The sequence below is a fragment of the Phascolarctos cinereus genome, unplaced genomic scaffold (assembly GCF_003287225.1).
Source record: "Phascolarctos cinereus isolate Bilbo 61053 unplaced genomic scaffold, phaCin_HiC Scaffold_3;HRSCAF=262, whole genome shotgun sequence".
Classification (NCBI taxonomy): domain Eukaryota; kingdom Metazoa; phylum Chordata; class Mammalia; order Diprotodontia; family Phascolarctidae; genus Phascolarctos; species Phascolarctos cinereus.
The window spans coordinates 127,966,897-127,989,507 of NW_027555736.1; the positions used below are offsets into that span (position 1 = coordinate 127,966,897).

Here is a 22,611-nt window from a genome sequence, read left to right on the forward strand (position 1 = left end):
ATGTAGTTTCAGTTCCACCTCTGATACATTTTGTGATAAACACTGACAAACTGAAATACATAGAGAGGAGTGTGAACAGGATGCTGAGGGGACTGGAAATTTTGCCATGTGAAAATCATTGTATGGGATTGAGCATGCTAGAATTTTGGATAGGTATACTTTTCACACAAAATACTACTGGTTTTTTTTTTCAGTCAAGGCTTTAAGGGAGCACAATGAATGCAAAGACTGTCTCTCTGTCTCTCTCTCTCTCTCTCTCTCTCTCTCTCTCTCTCTCTGTCTCTCTCTCTCTCTCGCTCTCTCTCTGTCTCTCTCTCTCTCACACACACACACACACACACACACACACACACACAAATAAAAAGTTCCCATCTGAAAACCTGGACCTTGAGAACCAGAGCATTTATTTATTCATGTCACATCATTTCCTCTTTTCTCCAGAATCCTTCCAGTGGGATGAAATATGTTTCCTTTAAACTAAACTGAAATCATCCTTGGATTTCTAATATTCAAATAACTTTTTACAGCTTTAATTTTCGTTTTTGTGCTACCAAGCCAGAGAGTTCCAGAGAAAGTCTTGTGACTATTGGAATGAAATGAATGACCCATCATTTGCTACATATTTTATATAGGACTTTCAGTACATAATGAATGGATAGGATCAAATTATAGATTACTGGGAAATTTTAAGTATATTCTACCTAAAGTTACCAGGTTTTTAAAATGTGTTGCATGGTACAGATAATATTGACTGATGATATTGTGACTACAGATCATGGCAGGAAAGCATTTTGTCATGATTGTGATGTGTGAACCTCAGAAGATCTGGATTCCAAGTTGGGGCACACTGCCAAGTATTTGAATTCTTATTTAAAGTATCCAGATGTCTTTTGTCAGTAAAAACTGAGATTTGGGAAGCTGTTTATTTGTTAGTTTATATCTCTACAAGAGTACATGGCTTTCTTTATTCTGATTCAAGTCACTTTCAACATCTGATACACATACCACATCCGCAGACACCTATTTTATCTCTTAATGTCCTGTGTTGAACTTTTCTTGGCAGGCTTTGGGCTAGGACTTGAATTCCAAAGAATCTCAACTTAAAAAAGTAAAGAAAAAAGGGACTTTTTGTTTCATTTTGAAAAAAATAAGGGCTACTCAAAGGGCTATAAAAATGTGCATACCCTTTGACCCAGCAATAACACTTCTAGGGCTGTATCCCAAAGAGATCATACAAATTGGAAAAGGACCCACTTGTACAAAAATATTCACAGCAGCTCTTTTTGTGGTGGCAAAGAACTGGAAATTGAGAGGATGAGCATCAATTGGGGAATGGCTGAAGAAGTTGTGGTATATGAATGCAATGGAATACTATTGTGCTATAAGAAATGATGAGCAGGCAGACTTCAGAAAAACCTAGAAAGACTTGTATGGTCTGATGCGGAGTGAAGTGAGCAGAACCAGGAGAATGTTGTCCATAGTAACAGCCACATTGTGTGATGACTAATATTGGTAGACTTAACCCTTCTCAGCAATGCAAGGATCTAAGACATCTCCAAAGGTCTCACAAGGGAAAGTAATATGCACATCCATAGAGAGAACTATGGAAGTTGAATTGCCAATGTTTTCTTAATATTATAGGGCCTTTCCAATATCTTTCCACATGTCTTCAATTTTTTTTTAATGTAAGTTTTGTTTTCCTTACTTTTTTTTCAATTAACAAGCATTACCTCCTACTTCTACTATTACCATGGCACTCATTTTAGTAAGCATTTAGATTTCCTCTCCCATTTGGCCAATTCTGCTTTTTAAGGCATTTTTCTCCTCATTGGATTTTTGGACCTCTTTTGCCATTTGAGTTAGGCTATTTTTAAGGTGTTATTTTCTTCAGTACTCTTTGGGTCTCCTTTAACAAGCTGTTAACTTGTTTTTCATTATTTTCTTGCACTACTCTCATTTCTCTTCCCAGTTTTCCCTCTACTTCTCTTACTCCCTTCTCAAAATCCTTTTTGAGCTCTTCCATGGCCTGGGACCAATTCATATTTTTCTTGGAGGCTTTAGATGTAGGAGCTTTGACTCTGTTGTCTTCTTCTGGTTGTATGTTTCAATCTTCTTTGTCACCAAAGAAAGATTCTATGGTCTGTCTTTTTTTTTTGCACAGTTTGCTCATGATCCCAGCCAATTACTTAAGTTACAAACTCTTTGTTAAGGTAGAGGTTGATTCCAGTGTGGAGAATATACTGTCCCAAATTTTGTAGGTTTTGTGCAGCTGTTTTCAGAGATATTTCTAGGGACTTCTAAGTTTTCAGTTCTTCCAAGGTAGTATAATCAGTGGCAAGGTGTTTACTCCTTTCCTGGCCTGTGCTCTGGTCTATGAGTGACCACAAGCACTCTTTTCTGCCTTGGAACTGTCAGGAGGATTCCCTCTTACTGCCACTCCAAGCTCTACAACGCCAGCATTCATCCTCACCCCAGGACCACCATCCTGAACTGTCACCTAGATTCAAGCAGGAGCAAAGCAAGGGAATCCTGCACCAGCAAAGAGATCCCTGAAGTCCTCCTCTGATCAGCCACTCGATTCCTCCTCAGTCTGTGGGCCAGAAGCTCTGGAAGCAGCAGCCCCAGGGCTATGCCAGGACTGGGGCTGAGACCAAGCTTCTCTCTCAGCATAGACACAGACTTTTCCTACTGACCTTCTAAGTTGTTTTTGGCCTTTGTGGGTTGAGAAGTCTAGAAATCGCCATAGCTCCCTTTGATTCAGTCCACTGAGGACTGCTCCAGGTTCGCTGAGGCCTGTTTTGCATATGCGCCCATGCCAAACTGCATTCCTCTCCCTTCCTGGCACAATAGACCTTTCTCATCAACCATCCAGGTTTGTCTTGGGCTGGAAATTTGTTTCACTCTGTCTTTTTGTGGGTTCTGCTGCTTTAGAATTTGTTTAGAGCCATTTTTTACAGGTATTTGGAGGAGATTGGGGGAGAGCTCAGGCAAGTCACTGCTTTTACTCTGCCATCTTTGGCTCCGCCCCCCCAATGCATTACACCCATTTTAAAAAAGAAAAAGAAGGTATTGTAGCAAATATGCGTCATCAAGAAAAACAAATTCCTTCATTGGTCAAATGTTTTCTTCCGTCCACCTAAAAATAGAGAGACTGATCAATGAAACATAGTAGTCATACAAAATGAACTTGGTAGCATAGTGTTGGATATACTACTACAATAATATGAAGACAAACAACTTTTAAGGACTTAAAAATTCTGATCAATACAATGACCATTCATAATTCCAGAGAACTTATGATGAAGTAACTGGGTTCTTTTGGCTTTATCAAACACTAGGCTACTAAGTTAAATTGTTCTATTTTTAAGCACTACCAAATTATTTTGTGAGCATCTAGGTGGTACAGTGGATAGAATGTCAGGCCTGGCAGCAGGAAAACAGATACTTGCTAACTGTGTATCCCTGGACAACTTACTTCACCCTGTTTGCCTCAGTTTCCTCACCTGTAAAATGAGCTGGGGAAGAAAATGGCAAACCACTCCATTGTCCTTGCCAATATAACCCCAGATGGGGTCATGAAGAGTTGGACAGGAGCGAAAAAGACTGAACCACAAAATTATTTTGATGATTACTGCTTTGTAATGTAATTTGGAATCTGATACTGTTTGCCTTCTTCCTTCTTGCCTTTTTTTATTACTTCCCTTGACATTGATTTTTTCCCCCTGCAGATGAATTTATCATTCTTCTAGCTCAATAAAGTAATCTTTTGGTAATTTAATTATTTTGGCATTGGATAAATAAATCAATTTAGGTAATATTGTCATTTTGTTAAATTGACTTGGCCTGTCCATGAACAAAACTTTCCAGTTATTTAGGTATGTATTTCCATGAAAGGTATTTTGTAGTTGTATTCATATATTCATATATTTCCTGTGTGTGTCTTGGTCGGTAGCGTCCTAAATATTGTATACATTCTGAAGTTATTTTAAATTAAATTTCTTTTCAATCTCTTCCTGTTGTGCTTTGTTCTATTATACAGAAACATGATAGTTCGTGTAGATTTATTTCATATGTAACTTTGCTAAAATTATTTAAGTTACTTTTCTTATCTCATGGAGTCATTAATTTGCTTGATCCATTCTAATTTTCAAGAAGTAGGTGCTTTGGGTAAGATTTTTAGTTTCCTGTCTTAAGCCACTAATTCACTTTCCAAATCTCTCCTCCAAATCTCCCAGTCTTTTTCCCATTCTTTCCTCTAGTGTTCTCATTTAATTTATATATATATATATATATACATATATATATATATTTAAAACTTTTGCTAGATTTCTTTTAGGAATCCTAATTGATATAGTGGTCAAGCTCTATTTTTCTCTGAGGCTTTGCTTGTATTTCCCTTGGATTTGTTCTCCCTCTCTGGGTCTGTGTTTTGGGTATTCCTGTATTAGAGGCAAGCCTGACTTCAGCCAGTGAACTGTAAGTTTAGGTTTGAAGTTGGAATGAAATGAAGCATTCATACACTCATCCTTAAACATGATGCAATCAAATCCTATGAAGAGTTTCATTGGCTTTTAGGGAAATTTTTACTCACCCATTTTGTATGGTAAGGTCAAACCCCTGGGTAGATATTAGGTCCTATCACTTCCTGGCATAGCCCTTTGTCTTTTTGTTTGTTTACATCCTTATTACATGGATGTGGAGTTTGTGTTTGGGCCAGGCCCCATATACTTTTTATGGGTCTTTAGTGGCCTTGTATAGTCTTGGACCATCTTAATCCAAGCTTCTGCTACTAAATTCTTTGGGTATTGAATGCTTTATTCTTTAAGGATCATAGGGACAGGTCATGACAGGTAGCTGCAAATTTTCAAAGAGCTCTATGCTGTCCAATCAGGTGACAGTCTCATCAATGCCCTGCAAGGAGTTAGAGGCTCAGCTCCAGACCAGCTCTAGATCCATCGGTTAGCTGGATATCTCAGCAGATTCAGAGTGGCAGCACCACCTGCACAACCTTGTTCTGAGCCCAGGGAGATGAATTTAATATCAGCTTGGGTCAGACCAACATTGCTGCAGCTCTGTTTGGAGTCCAGGGACTAAGTTGATAGTCCTGGCCCATCCCTCCTTTATTTTTTGTTCTTTGGTCATTTGCCTATTGGTCAAATTTGTGACCTTGAGCTACCTATGACCTACCATGGTTTCTCCTTAGATTTCCCGATCATTACTTGTTCTGACAGGCTCCTTGGATCTTTTTTTTTTCAAATGGTTTTGAGGGGTGAGCAGTGCTGCTACCTCCTACTCCTTCATCCCCTTTGGTGGTTTAGATAAGATACCTCATTTCAGAAACAGTTGACCTGGAAAATAGGTCAGGGAGAGATCATTTAAGAATCACTGGATTACGTGAAAGCCATGATTATTAGTTAAAAAACCCTGGATATCATATTTCAAGAAATCATGAAAGAGAGAAAAAAACTATCCATATATATTAGAACAAGAGGGCAAAGTTAAAATAGAAAGAATCTATCTTCTAAAAGAAATCCCAAAGTGAGAACTCCCAAAAATATCCTACTCTAAATCCAGAGCTACCAGGTCAATGAAAAAAAGGACTGCAAACAGTCAGAAAGAAAGCTTTTAAATACTGAGGAACCATAGTCAAGATCCCACAAGATTTAGCAGCTATGACTACAAAAGAGCTGATAACATCTAATATAATATTTCAAAAATCAAAAGATACAGGCTTATCACCAAGAATATCTTCTTCAGAAAAACTGAGTATAATACTCTAAATGAAAACAATATGGACTTTTAATGGATATGGGACTGTTTTTCTTTGAGGCTATACTTATGGATGTGTTGGATTCATTCTCTTCCGGGTTTCAATCTTTGGTGACCCTGGCTCTGTAATAGTTCTTTGTCATCCATGTCATTCTTCTTCTTCTTCTTTTTTTTTTTGATTACTCATTTTTCTAAACTTATTTCCTGAATTGGTTCTTTGAGTTAGGGCTAGGCACTATGAACTCTTGAGGGAATGTTGGGTCTTTACATGGTCCTGATATAATAAAGAGCTAAAGTTTTCTTTGTATTTTCTCTAGGTATTGAGTATTATATTCCTTAAGGATCTCAGAGGCGACTAAGGCTAGGTAGTTGCAAGCTTTCAATGATCTATAAGCAGTATTATCTACGACTTGGTGTTTTTACTGCCCTACTAGTCTGAACTTGGCTGGCTTCAGGCCCATATTTGCATATGCACAACACAATTGCAGGCTTATGTTTTGTCATAGTTGCTGTCCTCAGCCATTAATTCTCAGTTAGATATAAGGCTCTGCATGTTCAATGAGACAGATCTGTAATATCCCCCCTAACTACCTACCCACCCCTAAACCATGTTTTCTATTCTCTACTCTGCTTACTGCCCCCTCAGCCAAGTCTGAGACCTTCTCTGAGGTCAGATAGACAGAGCTGAAGACCCATTCCTGGTCTGTGCTCTTGGTTTAAATCTAGGAGTGTGTTTGAGACATTTCTAACTAGATCATGAAAACCATTGTTAAATTTTCATTGTAAGAATTTATGCCTTCAAAATAGACAAACACAAATTAGGATTTTATTGTTTTATGACTGTCTAGATTTTAAAAAGTAATGGATAAAATATTAACAACATAGATTAAAATTAAAAGTATGCCATGGGTACTTTTTTTTTTTAAGTCAGTTGTTAAATATCAACCAGCACTTTCTGGTTAAATCAGAAAGCCTGTTCCAGGGTTAGAGAGTCAGAACAAAAGGTTCACACCTAGTCCACATCTGTGAGATGAATCCATAATGCTTGGCTGAAAAAAATGAATCACTATGTTTTCTTTTTGGATTTCCCAATCATTGGCCCATCTGGTACTTTTCCTCTATCTTTGTTGGAATAGATTATGGAGAATCCTAGGCTGACTTACTCCCTCCTACTCTGCAATTTTTCTATTAGTTTTCCCTATTTCTCTGTGGCACATCTTCAACAGTGGTATTTGATGACTGTACTTAGGGATATTCCTAGATACTATTTATTCCTTTTATAATATTTGCTATGGCACCATAAAATAAATTGTGACCAGGTACAGAAATATTTAAATATCCTCATTCAAATATTATGGAATGATGTATTCATTCATGATAATTGTAACAGATACTAGCTTTGAAAAATAATAACGTATTTTGGTATAGTTGAGGTATTAGTTAGATTCATGCCATTAACAGACACAAAAAATCCCATTTCAGCCTTAACTAATTCCTCAATTTCTCATTTTTTTCATCTGATTTGGGTTTAGGAATTAAGTAATTTGTTATGATTAACTTGAATTGATCTGGCATACATTGGTATTTGACTTGGAGCTGAGGATATTGTTGACAAAGTGCAAAATGAAGTTCTTACACATACTGGTGAGACTAATTTCTAAATTTTTATGCTGCAGTATTGGCATATAGGAAAAGCATTGATAGCTATATTCAATTTCATGCACATTTCTGGTTTACTTGCTTTATTGATCAGTACTAATTCTACCAAAGCATTTTTAGCAGATATGGTACTGATATTTCTGTTTTGTTCTCATATATCTTATGGTACCAGATCATGAAGGGATACCAGGCAGTGAGCTGTCCTCCATGTTGATCTTCACAATAGTTCTGAGGAGTGCCAGCTTGCAACTCTATGCTACCCCATCTATTTCTTCGGTTAATAAAATGGGATGCTAACTTAATCAGTGGTATCTCCAGATCCCTACTGACCAACCCTTCGAGGGTCTTTATATACCTTTAGAGGTACTGTAGCAATCTAAAGGGGATAGCTACGTGGTATAAAGGTATAAAGTCCCAGGCCTGAAATCAGGAAGACTCTTTTTGATTTCAAATCTAGCCTTAGATACTTAACTAGCTGTGTGACCCTGGGCAAGGCACTTAACCCTATTTGCCTCAGTTCCTCATCTGTAAAATTATCTGGAGAAGGAAATGGCAAACCACTTCAGTATCTTTGTCAAGAAAGCCCCAAATGGGATCGAGGAGAGTTGGACACAACTAAAATGACTGAACAACAACAAGAAGTCTAAAGGTGCTCAGGATCCCTACTATACATCATTCAAACTGGAATTCCCTTACTTTGTCATTCTTTCCTCATCACAAGAGGGACAACAGATTGGACTTTGAGGTTTTATAATGGTGTTGTTATTACTATAAAGTGAAAGAACATTGTTTAATGCCTGGGGTACATAAAGCCATACCTATGCATATGTCTATACAAGTTAACAAAAATTAAACAAAATATTAGCTACATTTAAATTATTATTTTTAAATCACTTGGTTGGATTTGGTCAAACAATAGATAGTAATTAGTTTCTTTGAAAATAACCAAAGTAAGGAGCAGCTAGGTGGCACAGTGGATAGAGCACCAGCCCTGGGTTCAGGAGGTGCTGAGTTCAAATCCGGCCTCAGACACATAACACTTACTAGCTGTGTGACCCTGGGCAAGTCACTTAACCCCATTGCCTAGCCGAAGAAAGAAAGAAAGAAAGAAAGAAAGAAAGAAAGAAAGAAAGAAAGAAGGAAAGAAAGAAAGAAAGAAAGAAAGAAAGAAAGAAAGAAAGAAAGAAAGAAAGAAAGAAAAAAGAAAATAACCATGTTAAAAAAAAGAATTCAGTCCCACTGAACCCATACTTCTATATGTAGCCATAGTCAAAGATCAGAGAATGTGAATGAGCTCTTTTTTGATGAACTGTGACTAGATGATACTTTATCCAGGTGAGCTGGTCTGGCATGAAGATTACAATTGTTTGTTCTGAGTAACAGAAGAAATAGGATCTTCCTAAAACGCACCAACGCCCATATCACCCTTCACTGCCATTCAATAAACTCTAGTGGCTCCCTATTACCTCCAGGACTAAATATAAAATCTTATGTTTGGCCTTTAAAGTCCTTCACAGTGTTGCGGGAAGGTTCTTCTCTTACACTTTCCAGGATGTGTCCATATCGTCCAATCCAAGTTGAATTGAAAATCTGAAGCTACTCATTATGGTCATAGGTTGTGTGATAGAAAGTGTAGAACCAGTTTTTGAGAGCCAAGATGATGGAGTAAGCAGTAAATCACCATAACTCTCCAATATTCACTTTCAGAAAACCATAAAACAGCACCCCCAAACAAATCCTGGAATAGCAGAACCAGCAAAAAGATGGGGTGAAACAATCTTTGATCCTAAGAAACTTGGAAGATCAGACAAGAAAGATCTCACTTGGGTAAAAGGGGAGCACAATCCAGGACAAGAATCATCCCAGCAAGCCAGCAGCAAGCCCCACCTCAGCAAATCAGCAGTAGATCCTGAACCCCAGGGCAGTGGGGTAGGCAACAACAACACCACAATTTCCCATGTGTGGCCAGACCTCCACATTCTGGAGTGTAGCCCTGGGCAAACAGAAAAACTGCAGCAGCCAGACCACCACTTACTTCAGTGTACCCATGGGAAAATGCAGAAACAACTCACATGCCTTAGCATAGGCCAGACATCAGCGCTAGGACCTTGGCTTAGCACCAGGTAAGCTGCCAGACCCCTACAGCCACCAGCAGTTCCAGTCACCCCCCCCCCCACCCCCACCCCACACTGCACTCCCTCAGTGCAGCACCAGACAGGAAGGTTCCCCATGGCCTTCAGGGCAACATCGGTGCAGAACCAGGTAAACAGCCAGGGTCTGCAGCCCCTGGCACAAGAAGCCTGACACAGTGCTCATTCCACCCCAGAAGCAGAGCTCAAATTAAAAGAAAGGAAAAAGGCCAAAAAAGATCAGCAAATAACAACAAAAACAAAGAATCTGACCATAGGAAGTTATTATGGTAACAGAGAAGATTAAGACACAAACTCAGAAGAGGACAATAAGTTCAAAACACCAAAGAAAAACAAGAAGTGGGGTAAATTATTTCACATGAATAGGCATGAAAGACTTTTTACAGTGGAGGGGAAGATAGGAGGGTGGATGATAGGCATTGCTTGAACCTGACTCTCACCAGTATTGGCTCAAAAGGGAATAATATACACAATCAGTTGAATATAGAAAACTATCTTACCTGACAGGGAAGCAGGAGGGGAGATTAAACGGGGGAGCTGGGAGAAACTGACAGAAGGAAGGGCAGATCAGGGAGGTGGCAGAGAGAAGCAAAACACTGGTGAGGAGGGAAAGGGTGAAAGGAGAAGACAAATGGGAGGAACAATAGGATGGAGGGAAATACACTGTTAGTAATCATAACTGTGAATGTGAATGGGATGAAGTCTCCCATAAAATGGAAGTGGATAACAGAGTAGATCAAAAACCAAAATGCTACAATATGTTGTTTACAAGAAACACAACTGAAGCAGAGAGACATAGAGTAAATGAAAAGGGCTGGAGCAGAATCTATCATGCTCCAGCTAAAGTAAAAAAAAAGCAAGCGTAGTGATTCTGATCTCAGAGAAAGCAAAAGCAAAAGTAGACCTAATTAAAAGAGATAAGTAAGGAAACTACAGCTTGCTAAGAGGTACCATAGACAATGAAGCAATATCAATTCTAAACATAAATGCACCAAGGGGAATAACATCCAGATTCTTAAAGGAGAAGTTAAGTGAGTTACAGGAATTATAAAATGTAAAATACATAATTTTGATTGTATTAAATTAAAAAGCTTTCGCGCAAACAAAACCAATGCAACCAAGGTCAGAAGGACAATAAAAAGCTGGGAAATAATCATTACGGCAAGTACCTCTGGTAAAGGCCTCATTTCTTAAACATATAAAGAATTGAGTCAAATTTATAAAAATATAAAGTCATTCCCCAATTGATAAATAGCCAAAGGATATGAACAGGCAGTTTTCAGATGAAGAAATCAAAGCTATCTGTAGGCATATGAAGAAGTGTTCTAAGTCATTTGTGATAGAGAAATGCAAATTAAAACAACTCATACCTATCAGATTGGCTAATATGACAAAAAAGGAAAATGATAAATGTTGGAGAGGATGTGGGAAAATTGGGACACTAATGCACTATTGGTAGAGTTGTGAATGATCCAACCATTCTGGAGATCAATTTGGAACTATGCCCAAAGGGCTACAAAAATGTGCGTACCCTTTGACCCAGAAATACCTCTAATGGGCCTATATTCCAAAGATATCATAAAAAAAGGAGAGGACCTACACGTGCAAAAATATTTATAGCAGCCCTTTTCATGGTGGCAAACAATTGAGGGGAGATCCATCAACTGGGGAATGGTCAAACAAGCTGTGGTATATGAATGTAAAGGAATACTATTGCGCAATAAGAAATTATTAACTGTCAGATTTCAGAAAAAAACTTGGAAAGACTTGTATGAACTGATGAAAAGTGAAATGAGCAGAGCCAGGAAAACATTGTACACAGTGTCAGCAACATTGTGATCAGCTATGAATGACTCTGCTCCTCTCAGTAACAAAATGATCCTAGAGAAGTACAAAGGACTCAGGAAGGAAAAGCTCTCCACATCCAGATAAAGAACTGCTGGACTCTGAATGCAGATTGAAGCATACTTTTTTCATTTACTTTACTCTTTTTCTTGTTTTTTTTCCCCTTTTGATCTGTTTCTTCTTTCACCAATGTGACTAATATGGAAATGTGTTTTACCTGATAGTACATGTATAACCTATATCAAATTGCCTACCATTTTCAGAAGAGTACAGGGGCGGGAAGGAGGGAGAAAAATTTGGAACTCAAAATCTTGTAAAAATGAATGCTAGAAATTGTCTTGACATGTAATTGGGGGGAAAAATAAAATACTATTTAAAAAAAGTCCTTTACAACTTGGTCTTTCTGCTTTTCCAGTTATCTTATATTTTTCATCCTTCCACATTCACTATAATACAATGACACTAGCTTTCTTACTGTTCCTTTCACACAGACACTCCAACGTCATGCCTTTTCACTGATTATCCCTAGTGCCTGGAATGCTCTCCCTTCTTACCTCCACATAATGAGTTCTCTGGCTTCCCTCAAGACTCAATTCAAAACCTACATTCTGCAAGAGGCCTTTCCTGGTCCCTCCCTACTGCTATTGTCTTTCTTCTGAGATGACCTCCCATCTATACTATCTATATCTTGTAGGTACCAAGTTGCTTGCCTATGATCTATGAATGTGAACTTTTGAGGAAAGGGACCATGTATTTGCTTTTCATTTCCTATCGGAATTTAGTGTGCTAGTTGGTACATAGTAGCACTTAATTAATGATTGTTGACTGATTGACTGCCTGATATAGTGAATGGAGGGTGGACATTAGAGTAGGGAAGATCTGGACTTCACACCTGCTTCTGATACACAATAGCTTTGTGGCTATGGTCAAATCACTGTTTATAGAGAGCTCTAAAACTAGTCTACAGAAAGTAGAACTTCATATATGGAGGGCGTTTACACGTTAGGAACTCCCTACACAGAAACAGCAGGTCAGGATCACCCCTTTAACCCCCCCCATACCCCTAAAAGAACAGAAAGACGTTATATTTATTTACTCTGAATTCTACCACACCTAATGTTTACTGTGCTGAACACACAGTGTTCTTTCAATATGTATTTCTTGGTTGATTGCAATAAATCAATAGCTCTGATATAGTCCCATTTAATCATTCATAAAGTATTCCCAGCAAAAAAATAGAAAAATAAAATCACAACTATCAACTCAAAATTATGCTAACATATGCATCTTTTATTCTCTTCCCATTCGTTGTTGATCTTTTCCAAGACTATCTCTTTGTTTCTTTCCCTTTAATGTATAAAATCTCAAGACTTTTGAAGATATTTTGCTGCCATCTAGTATCTGTCAAAAAAAATCCACGGTTTGAAGAATGCAATGTAACTAACATATTGCTGAGATAGCAACTCTGCCCCACTCTACATCCACCCCCTTTGTGTCTCCAAGCAGTGTGCATTCTTAAAAGTGATAATGGAACTAAATTTGGAGAGAACAGGCCCTTAAGTTTCAATTTATTTGTTTCACAATCAGAGCCTCAAACTGAAGGGAAAATTATGCTGTAGTTTGATAAATAAAGCACCATACATTCAAACACAAAATGCAAAATGAAAACTTTGAGAACTTCAAATAATCAGGGAGCTTAGATTAATTCCATCAGTGGTGGAGATTTTTTTTTTTGTTGTTGTGGATTTGCTGTAGAATTTAGTATGAAAGCACTCTAACTAGTGACTGATTATATCAGTGTCTATTTCCTCTTAGAACACACATCTGTTGTTGTAGGGGGTTTGGGGAAAGGAGGGTGTGGTTGTGGTTATTATGGAAATACGGTAAAACCAAACATTTTAAAGATGAGAAGAAACCCACAAACAGTTGGCTTGCAAATGTTGTAATGCTTTCCACACCCAAGCCAAAAAAAAAATGCAGCAACAACCACAATCCTGGTGGCCTGTGCTTTATCTGTACTGAACACTGGGCTGCTCTTGTTAGTTAAGTGACTGGAGACTTGTTTTCTCATTTTCCTTCTTTCTTTCTTTCTTTTTTTTTTTTAATTGTTGTTACTCTGTTTTGCCTGAAAGCTGCAGTATCTCACTGTTCATTATTCCCAGTTCAGTCAAACCCTGTCCAAAATTAACCCATTGCCTTCTGCAGCTGCTGCCTGATTGTATTTCTACCCAAGGCATGAGATAAAAGACCAAACTTGTGACTCTTCATTCAATATATATAAAATAAATTCTATATTACATATATGCATATAATTCATGTATGCATACATATGCTTTTAATTATAAAGTTCTGGTAATTAACTCAATACTGATTTGACCATATTGAACTTTTTAAATAGTCAAAGAATAATTCTAATTTGTCACAAGGAAGAATTTCTAAACAGGCATCAGAGTTTCTTTAATCCTGCAGCCTCATGACAAATAAATTCATGACTCACAAGAACCCTCTACCTCAACTGTAGACAAGATCGTGCAGAAATTACAGGTTGTGAATATATCAACTTCAAGTCTCAAGTTTTCTCTCTGTTTTAATGGCAGCATTTAAAGTACCCTTCTGAGACTCTAAGCACAAAGCTATAAGAAGGGAAATAAAGTCAGTAAGGACCTCTGGAACTAGTTGCTCAGATCAGTATCAAGTTCCTTAGTGTTCAACTTGAATTAAGTGCAGCCATCAATAAAACTATAGAAATGGGAAGGTTGCTGTTATAAATTAATGATTATTTGCTGCCAGAGTTAGTGTGGCTGTTTGTGCCACATTTTATTGTGATGCTCCATTCTTATTCGGTGCAACAGTAATTGGGTCTTAAACATGATAAAGGATCTTAAAGGCTGGGTTAGTAGTGGAGGAGTCTGCAGCAGATTTTTAAACTCTAAAGAAGGTTAATCAAAGCTAATGAATCTGTTTTATCCGTTGTCGCTGAGTTTATCAAAAATATGCCACCAGGTGAAAGAACCAAAACCTGGATTGTTCATCTGCGACCATAAATACATTTTTGGCATAATAATTTTGCTTGAATCTTTGGTCCTCAGAGTACATTTTGGCCACCATCTTAGCCCTCCTCTAGCATAAAAATAAAAATGTATCTTACGAAAATGTAGGAAAACTGTAATCACAGACCATATAGGTTCTGGTACTAGCCTATCAAGAGACTATTTGCCTTGAGAGTTCAGAATGGCTCTGGTCTTTATGAAAGAATATGAGGAGCTCTCTAATAAGGCCGACTCATTAGAACAAGTATTTGTTACTAAAACACATCATGCAGGACCACATGCAACTAAGCCAGACAGTGTGGCAATTAAAGTAACCACTCCTCAAAATGCTGCCTGCCCACCAACCTCTTGCAAACAGGTTTTCTCCCAGTTTGAAACTTGATGAAAGAAAGTTTATGCTTCTCCTTTCGTAAACAGTTGGGGTTGGGGGTCAGGTAGGGGTGTTTCTAGTTTTGACATTGTTTTGTTCATTTTAAATAATATGTAGTTTTTTAACTGTCTGTGTGTGTTCTTGGTAAGACACAGCAACATAATAGGTTTGCTCAGGGAATACACCTCCAGGTCTGAATAACACTGTCTTTATATGTTTGGAAACACAAGGCAAGAAGCCAACCCTCAAATATCCAAATTCATAGTGGTAAAAAGCTTTTAATCTTAATCCTAGCACTTAGAGAAAACACATACATATACACACACTCTGTGTGACAGGTTCCTCTCCCTTCCAGCCCTTCTCCACCCCCCTCCCCCCATTTGATGTTTGGAAATGCTTTTGAATGAATTTAATAGCAAGAAGTCAGTATTAGCTTGGTATAAGGAAAAAAGAAAATCCCTGATAATGAGTTAGACTTGAAGGTGGAGAAAAAGATTTCAGCTTTTTCTAGTGGTGGGGATGGTACTGTTTTGTTTTGGTTTTTTTCCCCAACCTAAATAATATTTGTAATGGGGGGTAGTAAGGAGAGCATGACATGAAGGAAGGCAAAAGCCCAGAGAGGGAAAAAAATCCAGGGGACTAATTCTAGCCTTAGTCAGGGGAAGCCATGCATCACAGGTTTCAAAGCATATTTTTTAGTTTCACAAGCCACAGCCCCCTTGATGAAAACTAGTTGCGAAATTCAGTGCCTGTTAGGCCTCAGCTAATTAGAAAAAATGGGCTTTTTTCTTTTCCTTTCTTTCTTTAGCACCTCTTCTTTCAAGCATTTAGTCTCAGGAGGGGTATCCAGGCTCTTGGCCCGGCTGGTTTTGAAAACACGCCTTTGAATGCCTCTCCCTAATTCACGCCTTTTGTTTTTCAGCTTTTGTGTTTGCCAGTTTGACCATATAACGTTATACATCTGGTGTATAGCTTGTTGGGGGCTTTTTTCTCCCAGGGATCCTATGCATTCCCTATAGGACCCTCCTGGGCTTCAATTTGAGCGATCGTGTAACATAAAGGGGGTAAAGTGGGACCAAGGAGGCTGGGGGTGGGGGGGTAGGGGGTGAGGAAAGCCTAAGAGGGGAGGAGGACTAGGAGGAGGGGGGGGAGAGAAGAGAGAAATGAGTGAAACATAAAAAAAGAGAGTTGAAAAGAATTCTTTTGCTGTCTCCTTTTCTTCTCCCTGTTTCGACTGGACCGTGCGTCAGCCAGCCACAAGGCCTCTGTGGGAAAATGACGGGGCCACAGAATAGATAACTCATTTGAATTCCAGCAACATATTCCTAAATAAAACAAAAGTGTCCAAGAAGGGGGAATGGGGGGGGGTGCTGGGAGAAGGCACAGAGAAGCAGGCTAGTGGAGACATTTACAGGACAAGTTTTTCTGCTTTGCTCTTGCTGAGGAAATCTGAGTTGGTCAAACTAAAGAAAACTATCTACTATCTTCCACGGGACTCTTTACCACAGCCCAGGCAGCTGCACATGTTTATTATTGCTGCTGTGATGATGCTCTTGAAAATATCCATTTCAGAGAACTAGAAACATCTACCTCCCCTGTTTTGTGCATGTAAATTACAAGGTTCAGGAGTTGCTTTCTGTTCTGATTTGAGCATACCTTGGGGCCACTCTTAACTGCACCTCATCAAGGAAGGATATCACCCAAATTTACCTCAGTCTACTCACCTTAATCTGGCACTTCTCTCCCCTCATCTCCTCCACCCCCACCATCCCCCTTCAACATTTGGCTAAAAAGCTTGAGCGCTTCTAACATCAGAAATAATGTTGCCACAAAAAGAGTCAACTTCTGCATCTGGGACGATGGCCCTGGGCTGTCCTCACATTGCTCAGGAGTCAAAAGTCCTTTGCCCTTTCCCCTGTGTCATCCCTGGATATGACTTAAATACTATTTTGGGAGAGTGTGGGTGTGCCTATATGCAAAATGGAAGTAGGACAATGATGAACCTAATAATATTTGCTGCTCTTTTTTATGTTGTGTTGCCGCTGTTTGGTGCCAAATTCCACTGCTTGAAATCCAATACATAACACATTTGAGTTTTAGTATACGGAAACGTAGAAGAAAAAAGGAATATAGCAAGTTTGTTTATTAAGGGTAATAGAGCATCTTTTTATTTCCTTTCTTAAAGAACAAAGTTCAAAAGTAATACCAGGCAGTAAAGCAAAACAATCCCTTTTGAATTCAAAGCTCATGAGGTATGAGTTTCCCCTCTTCTTACACAGAGTTGCAAGCAATCAGGGAGGCAGGGAGAAAAATTGACTTTAATTATAGAAATGTGGAACAAAGCCTCCATGCAGTGTTTTGAAAGGTACTGAAACTCAGGGTACAGTGTTTATTACAGATATGATATAACCTGTGGGCATAGGATTCTTAAACAGCTAAAGAATACATTAAAAGAAATCTGGCTAAAAAATTCCCAGTTCTTCTCACACATTTAGAGTGGCAGGTTACCAGCTGATTAACCCTTTGATAATGGTTTCCCTAGGCAGATATTTATGCCTACTGTATTTCTTAGTTTACTTTCATCAGCCCAGAAACCTGAAGAGAATCACTATTTTGAGGGTTAACACAATTAAATTAGCAATTGTTTGGAAGGAAATGGTAAAATCGTTTCTTCGTAAAGATTTTTAAGTAGGACACTGCTGTTGCAATCAGACACATAATTACACAATAGGTTAATTTTCAAGAAATCTGTTTTTCCTAAACATTAATCAGACCAGTAGAAAATGCCTGCTATTCAACCCTGCTATGTACAGCAATTCCCTTGGAAAAGTAACCAGCAGAGCTACCTCAGGGAAATGGGGGAAATATTTCACTTAACAGATAAAAGCTTTATTTGTTTATTTTTTCTGAATTTCTTAAGGGGATTTTTTTTTCCTGATCTCATTATGGAGTGGGAAAGTTAAGGCCATCCCCAACTGGGGGCAAAATTGACTTCAGTTAAAGTTCTTAAATGAACAGCTAGTTTCAAAATGTGAACCTGTCACAGCAGAAATGTCTCACAGCATAAGCAAAGAAAGACTTTTGCTTTATTGGAAATATTCTTCCCCTGTTCCCCAAAGAACACCAAAAGATTGTGCTGCTGTCATTTACACGTCTACCCCTGTAAGTCTCAAGGATTCTTGATGATTTGGGATTCTTTAAAATAAAAAAAAAATTCTGAGATAACTATTACCCATTCTCCTGTTACCTAACACTCAGAGCCTAAGTCAAAAAAGAAAAGTTGTCTGCTTCAGTAAAACTGCCTTTCCTGGTAATTATAACTACCTATAATAAGAAGGTCATTTACAGGCAAACTTTTATAGCAAGTAGGAGCAGCAGCAAGAATGAAAAATGTAGTTAGTCAATTACCAAAATAATGTTTTGTTGATTGACACCTTTTAAATTTCAGCTAATAACATGTCATTAAAAATAGGGACAACCAATGGCCACTTTGATTTCTAATATCTCTAAAGAAATAATAATAATAATAATGATAAATAATGATAGTCTATTAACTGGACGATATCCCAGTTGGCCCTCTATGGAAGTTACTATTTAGTTTTTTTGGTTTTGTTTTTGTGAGAAGCCTTACCTGTTTTTGAAAAAGAATAGGTTAGGTTTGGAGATAGTATCAAAAGAAGACATATGGAATTTAATGTAAAAGTTTCTTTTTGCAATGAAGCTGTTAGTTTGGCATGGAGACTTATCAGCTGGTTCCTTTGACACAACTTGAGCTTTTCAGTAACTAAGACAAGCCTGAAGGATTAGGTTGTCAAGCTTGGCCTGTCATCTTCAAAAAAAGAAAAAAAGTCCCAAACACCTCCCTCCCATGCATACACACACACACACACACACACACCCAAAAAAAAAATACCCACACACAAAACCTTGCCTTTTTTTTCCCTGAGGTCGCATCTTCACAAGGCCTTAGTTGCACACTACCTAGTTAATAGAAGACAACCTCAGCTCTGCATTGATCAAGAATGTCTTGCTTTTTAAGACAAGTGAGCCAGCCAAGCTGTAAGGCTAATCACCCTGAGCAAGTATGAATTTATCTAAAGAGGATTTCATGTGGAACCCCCAGTGCTGGCCGCCAAACGGATGGCTGCACACTTTAAGAAAGTTAGTGGGCCTTCTCCCAATCAACTGTCAGGCCACATAAAAGGGCCTGGAATGAGCTGACTTAAGCAAACAATATTTAGCAGTCTAAGGATACTATAAGGCCCAAGATCCTGCATTGTTAAAGCTGACAGGAAATATTGATACATATCAAGTAACACTCCTGATGTTAAAAGGAAGATGTGACTCTTTTCACATTCATCTCTATTTACAAAAAATGTATTGTATTTTGAAAACAAAGTGGGGGTAGGGGCAATTCAAACTACCACTTCAGTAGTGACTTTTAAAGCTTCACAGAGTCTACAATTCTATGAAAGTTGAATCAAATTAAATATCCTTTTGAAACAATGAGCAAGGTTTATTAGAATTTTCATCCCAGACTCTGGGTGTCAAAATGAAAGGTAACTTCTGACCACCGCTGAAAATAGCGCTTAAAATTATGAAATAGGAATAACTACTTTTAGTTATGTTCTTCCCTGCTTAAAAACAATAACAATAATAACAACATGCAAACAAGTTTAAATACCTTTAGAAATGCCAACCTCAGGTAAGGTGGGCAAAAAAAATAAATCCTTTGAAGAGGTAAAATCTGTCGTCTGAGATGCAGCAGCATCTTCTTTTTAAGGATCATTTCCTTGATTCCAATGGATTTCACTCAAATTCAGATGGGTGGGGACAGGAACACTTTTCTCACAGTTCCTCTGGAATTTATGGCCCTCTGAGTTTCCACTGTTGAGTGAAGTTTGTGTTAGAAGGTTTACGTTTTTATTTTACTTTATCCAAATACAATAAATGCGGTCCCGAAGTAATGTTGTGCCTGAGGTGATTCCCTTGAAGATGCTAGAGGTGGCAGTGTTAATGAAATACCCGTTGGCATTACACTGAACTCCCAGACTTGATTGTAGTACTAGAAAGAAAAGTGAAATTTGTAACGGCACCATAAACAAGGCAAACTGCAGAAAGAACCTGCCTGTTCTATGAGGAAGATCGCTTCCAGTTAAACAAAGAAATTTAGGGTCGTCTGCTTTTCATGAAAATCGCATACATATGGCCTTTGAAATTTGTCACTGAAGATGGTTTTGCTCTAAGGTAGAATTCTCTACTTTATAGTTTTTCAGCTGCAAGTCTCTGGCTTTTTCTCTTTCTCTCTCTCTCTCTCTTTTGGCCTGCAGCCCAATATGAATGTATGATCACTAACACAATAGTTAAACATCTGAGCCTTTTTGAAGTGCCTTCAATGTTACAATGATGTGATGGTTGATTGCCTACCAGTCAGTTCTGGGGGGGAAATGCCGCCCCCTAGTGGTAGAGATGAAAGTTAAATATCTGATTCATGATACTTCATGTCTCTTTCTCCCATCTTTTAAGGATGTGGTATATATGTATGGGAATTACTAATGTCTTCCTTCATCTCCAGCAAAAGGTATATATTTAAACTGGAATATCTAAAAACTATAAAAATCTGATTTACAATTGATAATATTATTTAATAAGGATATTTATGCAATTTAGTTTTTGGAGTAGGAATGTATTTTACCCAACATGGAGCATGACTATAAATAAAACTATTTCCAATGAATCTTGAGAGGAGCTATTTACTGCTTTGGATATGTGACAGATTTTAGGACTTCCTAATAGAATATACTATCTAGTTAATGTATAGTGTGCATCCTCAAAATGTTAAAATAGGCTAAGGAAATATTATTCCAGGGGAATGGGTTGGGGAGGGGGGGCAGCCTTTAGGTCCTCCAGGGCTGTCTCTATATCCCTTTTTCATCCTCTGTGGTTTCGTATGACTATTTTTGTACAAGAGGCAATAAAAAACAATCAGGGCTAATTATAGCACCAGTTACTATACAGGTCACATCCCCTTTGTGCCTGAGTTCATAAAGAAAGCCACGTACACCCAGTGTAAGCCCTTTGACATTTTGATGGGGTTTTAATGTGGGAAATACATACCACATAAAGCAAAATGTTTTCTTTTCCCCATGGTTTATAGCAAAGTTGTGGAATGTTTTGTTTTGTTTTCATGTTTTCATTGCTTGCTTAAAAAAAAAAGCTTACACTGTCTACAAGCATATAGGCCTGGGTACACATACATGAAAACAAATATGTATGCATATAATACATGTATATATGTAACGGTAAACAACATGCACAGATTGGAATACATGTGAAAACTCACACTGGAAGATGATGAGGAAGTCTAAAGAGAAGGGGGGTGGGAAGTAGTGAGTGCAAGGGACAGCTGGACCGTGTGTAATGTGTCAGTTTGTTTCTGTGCCACTATTGTGTTGCTGATGTTGGAATGCAGTGAAGGCTGCTAGCTTATTGAATAAGGAGCCATGTAAATTCCAGCTGTCAACATGTGATCACTCCTTTGGACAAAGAAAGCATTTTTCTTCATGCCCATATTTGATTTCCAGTCACAACTACAAGGTTACCTAAACTCATCCTTCTCCTCCTATGCATCTGGATAACTTTGGATTCCCTTTCAGACTTCTTCTAGAGCATTAGTACCTGGTTTTAAGGAACCGTGATTGATACTTGAACGTAAAATCGGTCATCATTCAAAAGCAATTCTGGAGCTTACAATATTAACTAATTGCTTTGTTTTAAAAAATAAGGTACTTGCTATCGATTTGATTACAACAGAGATAACAAACACTATATTCAAATAAGAATTGTCAGAAAAATTAATTTGTTATATGATTTTACATGTATGCAAAGCCTGTCAGCTGGGTTATATTCAAACCAAGTTAAATTTTAGGAACTTCTTCAGGTGAACCAACCACATGCTCTACACAAGGCCAGAAAAATACTCATATATTATCCTCGTCTTATAGTCTTTCTGTTTAGTGCCCCATACTTGCGATGTGGTTTTAGAAATGCTGCTGGCACTTCAAGGACTTTGAATTGTGGTTCTAGAAAGCTTTGTACAAACTAGGATTGAAAGAGGAGAACAGAAATGCATCTGACAGGCCCAACTCCAACGCAAGGTGAGTGTCAAGGGAGTTTAAAGGTAGAAGATTGCATCTGTAGTTACTAATTCAGGGAAAACTGCTGACATCAAAGAAAAGACCTCCAGTGCCAGATAATTTTAAAATAAAAAAACATGGAACTTTTTGGGGCATATAGATTTACAAGAGCCTCCCTTTCTCCCTGCTATCATTGTTTAATCTCTAAAAAGAACTATACTGTTAAAATTTTAACAACCAGTAACACAAATTATCCTACTATTATGATTAAAAGTGCCTTATAATTCCAAGGATCATAGATACAGACACAGGATTGACTTTGAATGTCATTTAATTAGCTTGCTTAATATATATAGTTGAGAAAGCTGAGGTAGGATAAATGTCTTACCCAAGGTCACTCAGGTAGCAAGTGGCAAAACCAGAAATTGAACCCAAGAACTTTGACCCTAAATCTAGCACTCATTCACTTATATGCAACCTATAAGCTAGGATAATTGTTTTCTATTTATTTTTTACCCAGAGAATCATAGATGTTTAGAACTAGAAATGAACCTTAAAGTTCAAAAAATTCAACCCTATTTTCTGACAGAGAAGGAAGATGAAATTCAGAGACATTGTCATTTACCTCAAAT

The 22,611-nt window shown here is 38.0% G+C and overlaps 1 long non-coding RNA gene across 1 annotated transcript; it reads right to left on the minus strand.

Moving 5' to 3' along the window:
• Positions 1-383: 383 nt before the first annotated feature.
• LOC110192824 (uncharacterized) lies at positions 384-20,229 on the minus strand. Its single transcript, XR_002320262.2, has 3 exons — positions 19,528-20,229; positions 5,188-5,348; positions 384-3,136 (listed from the first exon to the last, which is right to left on the minus strand). It is a non-coding gene; the product is annotated as an uncharacterized LOC110192824 (long non-coding RNA).
• Between the last annotated feature and the right edge of the window lie 2,382 nt (positions 20,230-22,611).